The sequence below is a fragment of the Hyla sarda genome, chromosome 3, assembly GCF_029499605.1.
Source record: "Hyla sarda isolate aHylSar1 chromosome 3, aHylSar1.hap1, whole genome shotgun sequence".
In the NCBI taxonomy this organism is placed as follows: Eukaryota; Metazoa; Chordata; class Amphibia; order Anura; family Hylidae; genus Hyla; species Hyla sarda.
Window position 1 is genome coordinate 22,231,439 of NC_079191.1, and position 16,822 is coordinate 22,248,260.

General features: G+C 43.5%; 1 protein-coding gene across 1 annotated transcript in view; it reads left to right on the forward strand.

Annotated features, from left to right (window-relative positions):
• The window catches only part of SPATS1 (spermatogenesis associated serine rich 1), a 70,620-nt gene extending 59,741 nt beyond the window's left edge, over positions 1-10,879 (forward strand). The window contains exon 8 of the transcript XR_008890898.1: positions 10,616-10,879. The gene's annotated coding sequence lies outside the window, so the exon portion shown is untranslated. The remainder of the gene's footprint in view (positions 1-10,615) is intronic.
• The last annotated feature ends 5,943 nt before the right edge of the window (positions 10,880-16,822 follow it).

Below are 16,822 nucleotides of genomic sequence, written 5' to 3' on the forward strand. Positions count from 1 at the left end.
CAGAACCTCCTACCTCTTGCACGGACACCATTTTACCCTCATTCAGCATGCTGCAGGCTTAGGAAGTGGAGGGTCAGAGAAGCTGTTCCTGCAGTACAGGGAAAGCGATAGCTAGGTTGCTGCTAGGTGGTGTATTCAGGGTCCAGTTTACTTCTAAAGCACTAGTGTGCCATCTGCTTTAAGGACAGCACCCAAAAAAGCCCTTTTTAGGGCTGAAAGATATCAGTCCGTGTGTCTTGCAACAGCTGGAGGCACCCTGATTGGGAGGGAACCACTGGTTAAAAGGGGTACTCCAGTATAAAACTTAAGTTTCTTCAAGCAACTAACTACTACAGTATTCAAAGGGCTGAAATATATCTGTCCTTGTGTTTTGCAACAGCTGGAGGCACCCTGGTTGGGGACCACTGCATAAAAGGGGAACTCCGCTGGCAAGCTTTTTTGCTCATTGTCACACTAGTGCAAATCACTTTTGGTGTGACAGTTGTGCAAATTTTTTTTAAAAATACCTTTTTTGACTGTTAAATAAAATCAGTCGTCACTGTCAGTTCACGTCACAGTTGCCGTTTTTTTTGCCTGCAGGGCAAATTGTGTCACCCTAGTGCAAATCACATTAGGTGTGACAGTTGTGCAAATAAAAAAAAATACCTTTTTTGGCTGTTAAATAAAATCAGTCGTCACTGTCAGTTCACGTCACAGTTGCCAGTTTTTTTGCCTGCAGGGCAAATTGTGTCACCCTAGTGCAAATCACTTTGGTGTGACAGTTGTGCAAATTAAAAAAAATACCTTTTTGGTTGTTAAATAAAATCAGTTGTCACTGTCAGTTCACGTCACAGTTGCCAGTTTTTTGCCTGCAGGGAAAATTGTGTCACCCTAGTGCAAATCCCATTTGGTGTAACACTTTTAACAGTAAATTTAACCCAAAAAATGGCAGGCAGAGGAAGGCCACCCTGTAGGGGCCGTAGTGGTGCTGGGATTCCCTTTGGCCCTAGAATGGCCAGTGTTCAGAGGCCACGTACCCTGAACCCCCAAAGTTCTGAGGACTTAGTTGACTGGCTATCACAAGACACCCAATCTACTACAGCTTCCGCTCGGAACCATAACGCACCGTCCTTCTCCTCCTCTAGCTTAGCTTCGTGCACCTCTCATGCTACCACTTGCCCGCCTGCCGCCACCACCAACACTAGCACCACAGCAGCTTTACTTGATCTGTCTGAGGAGTTATTTACACATCAGTTTGAAGACATGAGTGATGTGCAACCATTATTGCCAGAGGATGTAGTTAATAGGGATATGTCTCAGTCAGGCAGAATTACACACATGGACGTACGGTGTGATGATGATGTTGTACCCGCTGCTGCTTCCTTTCTTGATGTGTCAGATAGCGGTGAAGGTGTTGATGATGACGATGTGTCCGTGGATGCCACGTGGGTGCCCGCTAGAATAGAAGAAGAGGGGGAAAGTTCAGATGGGGAGACAGAGAGGAGGAGACGAGTTGGAAGCAGGGGGAGGTCGTCGCAAGGAGCTAGTGGCACAGTCAGACAGCATGCATCGGCACCCGGGGTCAGCCAGACGGGACGCCAATCAACGCATGCTGTTGCCACCACCAGAATGCCGTCATCGCAGAGCTCAGCAGTGTGTCATTTTTTTGTGTGTCTGCCTCTGACAATAGAGAGGCCATTTGCAACCTGTGCCAGAAGAAACTGAGTCGTGGGAAGTCCAACACCCACCTAGGCACAACTGCTTTGCGAAGGCACATGATGTCACATCACAAATGCCTATGGGATCAACACGTCAGTACAAGCAGCACACAAAGTCAAAGCCGCCATCCTCCTCCTGGTCCAGCATCTTCAGCCAGGTCAACCACTGCTGCCCTCTTTGCCCCCTCTCAACCATCCGCCTCTCCGTCTCTCGCCTTGAGCAGTTCCTGCTCATCTGCCCACAGTCAGGTGTCTGTCAAGGAGATGTTTGAGCGCAAGAAGACAATGTCTCAAAGTCACTCCCTAGCGTCTGACAGCTGGCTTGTCGGAACTGCTAGCCCGACAGCTTTTACCATATAAGCTGGTGGAGTCTGAGGCCTTTTAAAAAATTTGTAGCCATTAGGACACCGCAGTGGAAGGTACCCGGACGAAAAATTTTTGCACAAAAGGCAATCCCCAACCTTTACTCCATTGTGCAGAAATGATGGCATGTCTGGCACACAGTGTAGGGGCAAGGGTCCATCTGACCACTGATACCTGGTTTGCAAAGCATGGTCAGGGCAGGTATATCACCTACACTGCGCATTGGGTAAACCTGGTGACCCCACGCCATCTTGGGGTTGACTTGCCTCAAATCGGAGAGTCACACCGCACCACCATCCTGCATTATAGAGTCTTCTGGACTTTATGATAATTTAAACTTGAATTTTCCAGAGTACTAACCATTACACAAAGGAACGCTTGTTGCGTGTGATTTTATAACTTAAATTTTCAAAAGTAAAATACAGAGAGGGAAGAACTCTGTTTCTTTATTTGATGAAAAATTTTATTTAGAAAAGAATTTCTTTGTCTGTTTCTCCGTCCTGCATTATAAAGTCTTCTGGACTCTTGAATATGCGCTTGTTCTTATTTTTCAGCCATGTGTACATGCCTAATTTTTCTGGCCTCTGGTGCTGCACTTTTTATGCTGCTGCAATTTTTCTGGGCGCTGCTACAGCTGTGGCTGCAACAATACCAAATTTTTGAGCCATGTGTACATGCCAAATTTTTCTGGTACTCTCTGCTGACATCTCTGTCCATTTTAGCAACTGTGCATATTAGATGTATGTAAGGGTAGCATGGTGGCTCAGAGGTTAGCACTGCTGACTTCCAGCGCTGGGGCCTTGGGTTCAAATCCCACTATGTGCTGCCTAAAGGGGGGCTCTAACTATGTGCTGTCTAATATGGGGGAATCTATGTGCTGCTTAAAGGGAGGATCTAACTATGTTCTGCCTAATATGGGGGAATCTATGTGCTGCCTAACATGGGGGGAATCTAATTATGTGCTGCCTAAAGGGAGGCTCTAACTATGTGCTGTCTAAAGGGGGTATCTAACTATGTGATGCCTAAGGGGGCTAAAGCACGTTCTTCCAAACCAGTTAGGTGATTTATGCCCTTTATGGATTAAAACCAGACTCTGCATCAACTATGTAATTTTCCATGGGAGTTTTGCCATGGATCCCACTCCGGCACGCCACAGTCCAGGTATTAGTCCCCTTGAAACAACTTTTAAATCACTATTGTGGCCAGAAAGAGTCCCTGTGGGTTTTAAAATTCGCCTGCCCATTGAAGTCAATGGCGGTTCGCCCGGTGCGCCAGTTCGCGAACTTTTGCGTAAGTTCGCATTCGCGGTTTGCGAACCGAAAATTTTATGTTCGCAACATCACTAGTGGAGTGTCCATTTTATGTGTTCAGTGTGAACAGTGTTCTATAAATATATCCTGTGTATCTAGGCATCCCTATTACCTGTCCATGGGGACTTCGTGTCTACTGGAGGTTTTTCATAGGGAATACGAATATTCGCGATAGATCCCTGTTTCTGGTCCATGGAGACTTTGTGTCTACTGGATGTTCTGGGGGATTATGCTATATTTCTGTCTGTTCCTAAAGTCTGTTGACTTATCCGTTTTCCTGTCTGGTGTTTTGAACTCTATTTTTATTAGAGATTTCAGATCTTTGGAGTTCTGTACATTACTACTGATCTATAGTGTGCTTTGTTCACGACCACGGATCTATAGTGTCCTCTGTTCATGACGACTGAGTCCTCTGTTCATGTCTGCTGATCTATATATAGTGTCCTCTGTTCATGACCGCTGATCCATAGTGTCCCCTGTGCTGCTCACTGATCTGTGTTCTCTGAACTTATACTATTGAGTTCTAGGTTCCTGTTATGTTTCTGGTTTGTGACCGACTATTTATTAGAATGTGTATTTTTTTTTCTTATTCAAAATTTTTATTAATTTTCAATAAACAAAAAAAACAATAACAAGGCATGAGAGTGGCAGAGGCACAAGGTGTTAAGCATGGCCTCAATGCAAGATAAAAAAACAGAATAAGTCATAAAGACCGTGCATGGCAGAAAGTGCGGTCAGCACTAGGGAGTCCGTTACTCGCGCAACAGACAGGAAGGACATCATGTCAAAGCAATCAGTATACTCAACAAGGAACACCAACTTAGAATATGTAATAACCACATCAATGCTAAAGCGGCAAGGTTCAGATTGAAAAGAATAGAGGGATATAGATAAAAAGTGAAGAACAGAAAAATAAGAGGGTATGTAAAACACAGAAACAGGCAGACATGACGACATACAGAGACAAGGGTCTTACATACAGACAAGAAACAACAAGGGAAGTAGGGCGGGAAGGTTACCAAGACAGACAAGAGAAAGCGTAGCCAGGTCCCTGCACTTTAGCTCAGGGAGGGACCGGCGCCCAGTTGTCGATCCACCGTTTAGGGTGGATGGGCAAGTAGGCAGGGAGAGCAGTTTTTGGGTCAGTTTAGGGCTCACACTCTCTGTCCCCTGGTCGGTCCCCAACACTTCTGCATACTGCTGCTATCTCTATGGGATCAGGATATTTATATATATATATATATATATATATATATATATATATATATACCTCACTCCAGCTCTATCTGTATACTGCTGCTATCTCTATGAGATCAGGATATAAAGTAGTTATACATCTCCCCTCCAGCTCTGTCTATATACTGCTGCTGCTCTCTCTACGGGATCAGGATATATTTTAGTTATAAACCTTCTCTCCAGCTTTGTTTGTATACTGCTGCTATCTCTATGGGATCATGATATATAGTAGTTATACACTTTCTCTCCAGCTCTTCTGTTTTTGATGTAATTTTTCCCAAATCCCTGTAAACATGGTGCTATTTACAACAATTGTGCAAATTGCAGAAAAATCGCCAGAATGTGTAAAAAAATGCAGTAAAAAAGCAACATGCGAATATAGCCTCAAGCTTTTTACATAAAACACCTCAGTTGTGATTATAGGTCATATCACTTTCACCTCATGGCAACGTTTCTCTAAAAAAACACACTCTGAATAAGAAAATGCATCAAAACTGCATGCAGTGTGATCTCAAACCCACTTATGAGTCTCAGCAGTTTAGGCTTCTGGTGGCTGGAGTCTAGCCAGGTGGCTGGAGTCTAGCCAGGTGATTAGGTTAGTCTCATTAGGTGAATGGCAGTGATGGGACTCAATCCCCAGAGGATTCATGGGAAATGGCTGAAAAACCCCAGGCCTGCCACATCAGCTAAAACAGGTAAGCACAAGACATACACAAGTACCTCTGCATTATTCTATAATAATAGCCTATGCTGCTGTGGCAGCCACGGGGAGTTGGACAGACTATGGTACGTGACTTGGGGTGGTTGGATGTATCACTTCGTCATGCCGTTAACCTACATGGTCTGAGGATTGGACAGCTTCTCCTGGGCCAGGGGCGGGGTAAGAAATGCACTGATGCCAGGTTACAGATAATTGTCTTTACTGAGGCAGGAGTAGATGTTACAATCCTCACAGTGCAGATTAGAGTAGAAGAGATGAAGTGTAACCCTTGGGAGCCCAATAGACTTGCTGTGATTTGTAGTATTGTGCTTGGGATTTTAGGCTTAATGCTGAGGCATCCCACGCTAACTAAGGTTCTGAGTGGCCAATTATGCTACACCGCCAGGGTATGAGCTATCTCTGTGTGGCCTGTCGACTCACCGGGTATCAGGCTCACTATTAGGAATCTCTAAATCCTCCTGGGTGGGGAGCACTTGCAGAATGGCACGGTCGCTTGCTTGAAGATTTATTTTAGGCATCCCTTAAATCACCTTACACTCCTGTGGTCTCTTCTCCACACTGCAGCTCACACTGAGCTCTGCTCACAGATCTTGGACTAGGCCAAGACTAAACTAAACTAAACAGCTCCTTCCCCCCTACACTATATGTGGCCTAGCTAGCGGGGCCTCCAATTGGGCAATCAGGGTCACATGGGTTCCCTGCATGATACCTCCTAACAGATATCCTGTACATTTCCTAAAGGTACAGTGCAAACACATGGTAAGGAGGAAAAAACAAAAATGCAAGGGGTTAAGGACTAAGAGCGTACCTGTATGTCGTGTGGCCCGCTAACAGGGTTTAAACCATTCTCACAAGAGGAGAACGGGTTAAACCCTGTGGGTCCCGGTTGCTATGGGCAGCCAGGACCCACGACTAATGCCGGGCACCACCGATTGGGCCGATGCCCGGCATTAACCCTTTAGACGCCGTGATAAAAGTTGATTGCGGCTTCTAAACTGAAAGTGAAACTATCCTGGCAGCTCAGCGGAGCTGATCGGGACTATCGCGACAGAATCGCGATTTCCCAATCAGCTTACTGGATGGCAGGAGGGTCCTCACCTACAATCAGAAGATTGCATAGTATAGCCTCCTAAGGAGGCTTAAAAAAAAAAGTTAAAAGTGGTAAAAATAAATAAGAAAATACATGTGAATAAGCCCCCCCCCCAATAAAAGTTTACATCACCCCGCTTTTCCTATTTTTTAAAATAAAATAACTTAATAAAAAAAACATCATATGTGGTACCGCCACGTGCATAAATGTCTGAACTATTAAAATATAAGGTTAGCTAAACCGCACGGTCGATGGCATACACATAAAAAAATGCCCAAAATAGTGAATTTTTGGTCACTTGATATTCCATAAAAATATTAATAAAAAGCCATAAAAAAGTCCCATCAAAACAAAAAGGGTACCGATAAAACTGCAGACCACGGTGCAAAAGATAAACCCTCATATAGCCCCATACGCAAAAGAATAAAAAAAAGTTATAGGGGTCAGAAGATGACAATTTTAAACAAAAAAAATTTGGTGCATGTAGTTATAATTTTTTTCAATTTGTAAAATAAATAAAACCTACATAAAATTGGTTATCCCTGTATCCGTATGGACCTACAGAATAAAGATAAAGTGTCATTTTTACCGAAAAGTGAACTGCATAGAAACGGAAGCCCTAAAAAGTTGAAAAATTTGATCTCACCTGTAAAATAGTTTTTTTTCATTTCGCCACAGAGTATGTTATAAAATAGGTAATGTCATTACAAAGTACAATTGGTGATACAAAAAACAAGCCCTTATATGGGTCTGTAGGTGCAAAATTGAACACGTTATGATTTTTAGACGATGAGGAGGAAAAACCAAAAATGCAAAAACAAAGATTGTTTTGAGTCCTTAAGGGGTAAAAGAATCACAAAAGCAACAAGGCCTAGCGCAGGCACCGGAAGCAATGCTTACCTGATAGGATGCACTCTGGTACTGGGAATTTAAAAAAAATCCTGGTATGCTTCTTAAAAAAATGTAATCCACATTCTGATAATTTTTTCTTTTTATTACCTGCGAAAATAGTTTTATATGACCGCCTGGAGATGGACTTTAATTTTCCCAGCATGAAATGATGGCATTCTTCGATTCCCTTCTTAAAATTGTTAAGTGTTGAAAAGAATGCCTGGAGTGTAGAAAACATCTTCTGTAATGAAGGAGTGTAATGAAACAGCGAGAACGACTTCCCTCCTTTATATAGAAGTGGAGATCTCCATTAGCGTATATTAGCACGAATATTTGACATGTAAACTTTTACCGCCAACATCAGCAATTTGAGATTTTGCGAATATTTACAAGAGAGTGATGTATATTTGTAATGATGAATGTTCTTTTTTTTTTAAATGCGAATTTATGCGAATATTTATGCGAATATCGGCACTTCCAGACTGGACACTGATCCCTCCCTTCTTTTAGGTGAAAGATATAATTGCGCGTGCACACTATGCAAATTTCATAACAAATTTTCGCACGGGAAAATGAACATAGTGAATATGCGAATTTCTCAAACAGAGGACGAATATTCGCGAAATATTGCAAATTCGAATGTGGCCCCTGCCGCTCATCACTTATCTCCATCAGTAATGAGAATAATGGCTTTATCCAACCAGCCAAATGAAGATCTGAGCTTGGCCTTTTAGGTAAACAGGACTCACCAAATAATGGAATGATGAATTATTAATCCCCTGCCTTCGGAAGAAACGTATCCATTCCCTACATCACTAATAGAGATACTCACTGAACTTCTGCAGAGTGTTCAGTTCGCAGCAAGCCACAATGAAAGAGTTAAGTTGCGCTGCTGTCTGGCACAACTTAGCTCTTTTGTCACAGTAAAGCAGCTATATGTATAGTCCGCTGCTTTACTGTAACCCCTTACTATACTGAATACCCCTCTTCCCCCCAAAGAGTTAACTATTGCTAAGTAACTCGTTCCTTGCCAGGTGAGCACATTTTGCTCAGTCCAGCAAAATGTTACAGTAAAGCCATAATCTGAATAAATCTCTGAATTGAGAAGTTCGCACAAGCAGCACCTGGCAATGTTTGAAGGAACCACAAGCTGCAGTTTCTCCGAAGTTTGGGTCCAAACCGGGTTTGCCGGAATTGGCTTACTCAACTCTAATCAGAACAGGTTAACCCCTTTGGGACATGGAGATTTTTCATCACATTCTAAACAATTTCATTTTTTTTTTTTTTTTTAAATAGTAAATAACATGGAAAAATACCTGTCAGAAACAAAAACCCCAAAAAGAAAACTAAACTCCACTCTTAGTAAATGAGGCCATTATTTTTATTCTGTAGGTCCATATGATTACAACAATACCCAATTATATAGATTTTGTTTTATTTTACAACTTTAAAAAAAAATTATAATTTTTTTTGCACAACAATGAGTGTGCTTACAAGTGCCCTATTTTGATCTGTAATTTTTATCGGTACCATTTTTGTTTTGATAGGACCTTTTTGATTCTCTCTACAAATTTTTTTCTGGTACATGAAGTGACCAAAGATCAGCAATTCTGGACTTTTGTATAATTCCCATTTACGCCATTGACTGTACGGTTTAATTAACATTGTATTTTAACCCTTTAAGGACTCAGCATTTTTCCGTTTTTGCATGTTTGTTTTTTCCACCTTACCTTTAAAAAATCATAACTCTTTCAATTTTGCACCTAAAAATCCATATGCTGGCTTATTTTTTGCGCCACCAATTCTACTTTGTAATTACTTAAGTCATTTTACCCAAAAATCTACAGAGAAACGGAAAAAAAAATCATTGTGAGACAAAATTGAAAAAAAAAACACCATTTTGTAAATTTTGGGGGCTTCTGTTTCTACACAGTACATTTTTCGGTAAAAATTACACCTTATCTTTATTCTATAGGTCCATACGATTAAAATGATCCCCTACTTATATAGGTTTGATTTTGTCGTACTTCTGGAAAAAATCATAACTACATGCAGGAAAATGTATACATTTAAAATTGTCATCTTCTGACCCCTATAACTTTTTTATTTTTCTGCGTATGGGGCGGTATGAGGGCTCATTTTTTGCGCCGTGATCTGAAGTTTTTAGCGGTACCATTTTTGTATTGATCGGACTTATTGATCGCTTTTTATTCTTTTTTTCTTGATATAAAAAGTGGCCAAAAATGCACTATTTTGGACTTTGCAATTTTTTTGCGCGGACGCCATTGACCGTGCGGTTTAAATAACGATATATTTTTTATAATTTGGAAATTTCCGAACTCGGCAATACCACATATGTTTATTTTTATTTACACAGTTTTTTTTTTATGGGAAAAGGGGGGTGATTCAAACTTTTAATAGGGAAGGGGTTAAATTATCTTTATTCACTTTTTTTTTTTTTTTTTTTTGCAGTGTTATAGGTCCCATAGGGACCTATAACACTGCACACACTGATCTTTTGCATTGATCACTGGTATTGTACATGTGAATTAATAACAATTTTTTGTGGTAAGACTATTTCTCTCTTACATACAGAAAAATTTAAAATTTTGGTGGGTTCAAGGGACACAAGCCTAATCTTTATATGCCGTTGAGATGGAAAGTTTTGAAATGGTGTGTAGTCCCTAGCATTGATTTTAAAGGACAGCCCAATAGGAATTCTTCATCTTTTACTGTATAGATTTGAATAGGCTCTGTAAAAAAAATTAAAATTAAAAAAAATTTAAAAAAAATTCTGATATGTTGTTAAGCTACAGTATATCTAAAGTTTTGATTGGTCTGCATCTACGTATTCAGATTCCAATGGGTCATGAGAATGAGCCGAGAGAAGTGCGTTCTCTTCCAACATGATCTGGAAGGACTCATAAGTCTGTAGGTTCACAGAGTGGGAAGAGGATCACGTGACTTCCTGTTTCTCTCACGCCTCATTCTTTCATCGGTCAGGGTCTAAACACTCATGACCACAGTGCTCTCTGCTGACATCTCTGTCCATTTTAGGAACTGTCCGGAGTAGGAAAAAATCCCCAGAGAAAACATACGCTGCTCTGGACAGTTCCTAAAAGGGACAGTGATGTCAGCAGAGAGCACTGTGGTCATTATGTCAGCAGAGAGCTCTGTGTTCCAAAAAGAAAAGAATTTCCTCTGTAGTATTCAGCAGCTAATAAGTACTGGAAGGATTAATATTTCTTCACTGAAGAAATAATCAGAAGGCACTCACCATGGTCATAACTTCTTATCCTTTATTCAGACAGCGTGAGGACAAAGGTGCAGTGTCAGACAGGTATTCTGGCAAGGACGCCGGGAGCCTCCGCGTGAAGGTGACAGCTGTATCGCACTTCCGTGCTTCTTCAGACCATCAATGGTCCAATGAACATTTGGATTGCCTATTAAGATTGAGCACCACTTCAAGTCAAAGTTATTCACCTGTCAAGTGATTGCATCTTTCCGGACTATCAGCAGTGCCAGTCTCTCTCTCACTATACTTTGCTGTAATTTACAAATTTGTTTTAACTTTCTGGCACCAGTTGATAAAAAATAAATAAATAATAAATTCCACCGGAGTACCCCTTTAATGAGAGTGCCCATTTAAATGTAGCTTCCTACAGTCTATTACAGTATATGTTAGGAGATGAGCTAATGCATTGCCAGGATGGAGGGGGTGGGGGGTCTTTATCCTGAGGTATTGCAAGGGGGTCCTCCGCTGTCTGGGTCTTGTACTCATGTACAGTATGTGCTGATTATTAGACCGGACAGGCAATTGGCAGTCCCCACTAATGCAGTTAGAACAGGCCATTTAATTTACCAAACTACTTGATGGCCTTAAATAGTTTGACAAATGCAGTGAAGGAAGCACCTCCAGATATGCAGAACTCATCTTACTTATGACCTAAGAGCTGATTTCTGCATTGATCGACCACAACATTAATTCACTCGGCCCATCAATCAATATCCTCCGCAAAACGCCTTCCAGATTACAATCTTTTCCGGTGAATTTTAATAACTCTCTAATGCATTGCCATTCTGCTCTCATATTTTCTATGAAATCTTTCCATTCTTTCAGGGTGCGTTCTGACATCACTATCCTGTTTAACCCTCTCAGATCCAGTGGGACAGTATAGCCTAGCATATCCCTGCCCCACCATTGACTCTATGAGCACTGCCAGAAGGGGTAGGTCTGATGACAACAATGCAATGTGTCAACCTGCACTTGGGTGTCATTGAGAAGTCTTAAGCTTAAAGGGGTACTCCCCTGGAAAAAATGTTTTTTTTTATCAACTGGTGCCAGAAAGTGTAACAGATTTGTAAATGACTTCTATTTAAAAATCTTAATCCTTCCAGTACTTAACAGCTGCTATATGCTCCACAGGAAGTTCTTTTCTTTTTGAATTTTCCTTCTGTCTGACCACAGTGCTCTCTGCTGACACCTCTGTCCATTTTAGGAATTGTCCAGAGTAGGAGCAAATCCCAATAGCAAACCTCTTCTGCTCCGGACAGTTCCTGACATGGACAGAGGTGTCAGCAGAGAGCACTGTGGTCAGACAGAAAGAAAATTCAAAAAGAAAAGAACTTCATGTGGAGCATATAGCAGTTGATAAGTACTGGGAGGATTAAGATTTTTTTAAATAGAAGTAATTTACAAATCTGTTTATCTTTCTAGCATCAGTTAATTTTGATTTTTTTTTAAACAAAGTTTTCCAGGGGAGTACCCCTTTAAGACCTAAGATAAATAAGAAGAGAAGGTTCAGAGGAGAGGGCACTCCACTACAAATATTAGGACATAAATAGTACCAGGAGTAATATGGGAAATCATATGTCGTTGTCCGTAGTCCAGCTGTATATCAACAACGCCTGCGGGGTGCACGAAATTCAAATCAAGAGCTTTGCATACATGTAAGGAAGAAAAAATACGTGCACTCACTGCATAAACCATATTCACAGGTCCAGAAGTCCGGGATCACAGGGAGGCGACCATGGTCGCCTCCCTGTGATCCCGGACTTCTGGACCTGTGAATGTGGTTTATGCAGTGAGTGCATGTATTGTTTATGCGGTGAGTGCATGTATTGAGGAAATTATTTTCTTTTTGGAACACAGAGCTCTCTGCTGACATCATGACCACATTGCTCTCTGCTGACATCTCTGTCCATTTTAAGAACTGCCCCGAGTAGGAGAAAATCCCCATAGCAAACATATGCTGCTCTGGACAGTTCCAAAAATGGACAGAGATGTCAGCAGAGAGCACTGTGGTCATGATGTCAGCAGAGAGCACTGTGTTCAAAAAAGAAAAATAATTTCCTCTGTAGTATTCAGCAGCTAACAAGTACAGGAAGGATTAAGATTTTTCAATAGAAGTCAATTACAAATCTGTTTAACTTTCTGGCACCAGTTGATTTAAAAAAAAAAAAAAAAAGTTTTCCACCGGAGTACCCCTTTAAGACCTAAGAAATCATCAGCTCAGACAGGTATGATGCCATGATGTCATTGCGCCTTCCCGCACCAAGCCACAGATTACACGGATGAGACTTGCAGACTTATTTGCTCTACTCATTGTGGTGATGGGGTTATGAAAGAATATATTTTATGGGGCTATTTCTGAGTGGGAGTGGGGAGGCACTACGGGAGGCATTACTGCTGGCTAGAAAGGAGCATTATTACTCTTTTGGGAGCGCTAAGGTGCATTCCTACAAAATGGGGCCATTGAGGCTGCATCACAACTGTGAGTGGGCACTACAGAATTTCCAGGTGGTGATTCCGTGTGCAATGGGCCCCATCAAAATAAATACCGTGACCCCCCCCCCCCCCCCCGGCCTACGATGGCCCCGACAGACGATAATTTCAACATGCGATGGCCTCCTGAAAGCAGCATCAACTCACGATGCTTTTGTATGTCGGGGCCATCGCATAAACGGTTATCCGACAGCGCAGACTGCTTCAACTTCCACCGGATAGCCGTTTACAGAGCCCCATGTGCTCCGGTGATGATCTCCTACCGGTCCTCGGGGCTCCGGACCGTCCTCTTTGGGATCCCCTGCATCGCCGTCGCTCTCCTTCGTCGTCATCACGTCGCCACGCACGCCATCCAATAGGAGCGGCGTGCTTAGTGATGTGATGGCGGCGATGGAGAGTGAGGATCCCGGGGAACCAGAGGTGTCCAGAGTGTCGGGGACACCCCGGGACGCGGCGACAGCGATAGAGGGCGACATCCAGGGCAGCGGTGACGGTCCGGAGCGGCAGGGACAGGTCACTATAACTTCCTATTCTTTTTATTGCACGAATCCTTCAACATACGATGGTTTCAACAAACAATGGTTCATTTGGAATGGATTACCATCGTATGTTAAGGGACCACTGTATGTGCTATGACCACTCAGACGTGCTTCATCCCAATTGGCTTCTGCCAGATCCCTCCCGCATCTGTCGTACCCTATTGATGTCAATGAGGTGAACAGTCAGCCAGTGTCTCCAGTCGGCTCATTTTCCGACCGTGTCCAGTTTTTGAACCGGAATTCAAATTGCAGCAGACCACGGTTTTCAGTCCGTTTCCAAAACCGGATTCGGTTGGAAAATTACCTGACCGGAGACACTAGCTGACTACGGTTGGCTCATTGAAATCAATGGGGTATGGCAGGAGGCGGTTTTGAAATTTTCCCACCATATCTGACTGCCCCATGTGCAAAAGGAGATGTGGATGCACCCTAAAAAAGTTACACACAAAGGAGGCATTTTTTTTTACTGTGGGGCACTACAATGTCCCCTGTTTGGTTTTGGATGTAATTGTGTTGTGCAGGTGTGCTGCTGTGACATCATAGATCGGTTTCTATGAGGTGGTCTACAGTGACATCACAACTGTATTCTCATTAGGTGAACAGCTGTGATGTCACAATTGTTTCTATGAGACAAGCAGTTGTCACATCACAACTAGCTCTCAGTAGGTCAATATCATAAGTGGACTTCATTACAAGAGAAAGTCCATGTAAACCACTGTGTGTATCCACGAGTAAATCACAAATATCACAAATATTTCAGGTAAACTCTGACATAATATAGAGTTTCTGGGGGGTCACATACCGTAACATGATGAATGTGTCTCACCTAGGAATGCTGCTATGACATCATACACAGTACAGACCAAAAGTTTGGACATACCTTCTCATTCAGAGTTTTCTTTATTTTCATGACTATGAAAATTGTAGATTCACATTGAAGGCATCAAAACTATGAATTAACACATGTGGAAATATAGACATAACAAAAAAGTTTGAAACAACTGAAAATATGTCATTCTAGGTTCTTCAAAGTAGCCACCTTTTGCTTTGATTACCGCTTTGCACACTCTTGGCATTCTCTTGTTGAGCTTCAATGGGTAGTCACCTGAAATGGTTTTCCCTTCACAGGTGTGCTGGTGTGGAGGAGGAGGTGTGATGGTGTGGGGGGGGGGGGGGGGGGCTTTTCCGGTGACACTGTTGGGGATTTATTCAAAATTGAAGGCATACTGAACCAGCATGGCTACCACAGCATCCTGCAGCGGCATGCTATTCCATCCGATTTGCGTTTAGTTGGACCATCATTTATTTTTCTACAGGACAATGACCCAAAACACCTCCAGGCTGTGTAAGGGCTATTTGACTAAGAAGGAGAGTGATGGGTGCTGCGCCAGATGACCTGGCCTCCACAGTCACCGGCCCTGAACCCAATCTATATGGTTTGGGGTGAGCTGGACCGCAGAGTGAAGGCAAAAAGGGCCAACAAGTGCTAAGCATCTCTGGGAACTCCTTCAAGACCATTTAAGGTGACTACCTCTTGAAGCTCATCAAGAGAATACCAAGAGTGTGCAAAGCAGTAATCAAAGCAAAAGGTGGCTAGAACCTAGAATATGACATATTTTCACACTTTTTTGTTATGTCTATAATTCCACATGTGTTAATTCATAGTTTTGATGCCTTCAGTGTGAATCTACAATTTTCATAGTCATGAAAATAAAGAAAACTCTGAATGAGAAGGTGTGTCCAAACTTTTGGTCTGTACTGTATGTCTCACTGTTCTCCCATAGGAGGAGAGTAAATCAGTAGATCATCAAATGGTGGAACATAGGAAGGAGCGCAGACCTCTACCACCTCCAACCCCAACGTACGTTTCGCTTGTGCTTTGTCAGGGGACGTGTGTTCACACGCCCCCTGACGAAGCACAAGCAAAACATACGTTGGGGTTGGAGGTGGTAGAGGTCTGCGCTCCTTCCGATGTTCCACCATTTGATGATCTACTGATCTACTCTCCATGATATTCTGGGACTCGTGCAAATGATCCAGAGGAACCAGGACGCTGCGACCCTCATACTCTACATGCCTCAACAGGTGTTATGCTCTTAGCATAACACCATAAGGTACGGGTCCATCTTGCTGACCTTAATTCCTTTATACTTACATGATTGCACTTGTTACGCCGAGCGCTCCGGGTCCCCGCTCCTCCCTGGAGCGCTCGCAGCATCCTCGCATTCGCAGCGCCCCGGTCAGACCTGCTGACCGGGTGCGCTGCAATATCTCTCTCAGCCGGGATGCGATTCGCGATGCGGGAGGCGCCCGCTCGCGATGCGCATCCCGGCTCCCGTACCTGACTCGTTCCCCGTCTGTCTTGTCCCGGCGCGCGCGGCCCCGCTTCTTAGGGCGCGCGCGCGCCGGGTCTCTGCAATTTAAAGGGCCACTGCGCCATTGATTGGCGCAGCAGGCTTAATCAGTGTGTTCACCTGTGCACTCCCTACTTATACCTCACTTCCCTTGCACTCCCTCGCCGGATCTTGTTGCCATTGTGCCAGTGAAAGCGTTTCCTAGTGTGTTCCTAGCCTGTGTTCCAGACCTCCTGCCGTTGCCCCTGACTACGATCCTTGCTGCCTGCCCTGACCTTCTGCTACGTTCGACCTTGCTCTTGTCTACTCCCTTGTACCGCGCCTATCTTCAGCAGTCAGAGAGGTTGAGCCGTTGCTGGTGGATACGACCTGGTTGCTACCGCCGCTGCAAGACCATCCCGCTTTGCGGCGGGCTCTGGTGAATACCAGTAGCAACTTAGAACCGGTCCACCAACACGGTCCACGCCAATCCCTCTCTGGCACAGAGGATCCACCTCCAGCCAGCCGAATCGTGACAGTAGATCCGGCCATGGATCCCGCTGAAGTCCCACTGCCAGTTGTCGCCGACCTCACCACGGTGGTCGTCCAGCAGTCGCAACAGATAGCGCAACAAGGCCACCAGCTGTCTCAACTGACCAGGATGCTACAGCAGCTATTACCACAGCTCCAGCAACAATCTCCTCCGCCAGCTCCTGCACCTCCTCCGCAGCGAGTGGCCGCTTCCGGCTTACGATTATCCTTGCCGGATAAATTTGATGGGGACTCTAAGTTTTGCCGTGGCTTTCTTTCGCAATGTTCCCTGCACTTGGAGATGATGTCGGACCAGTTTCCTACTG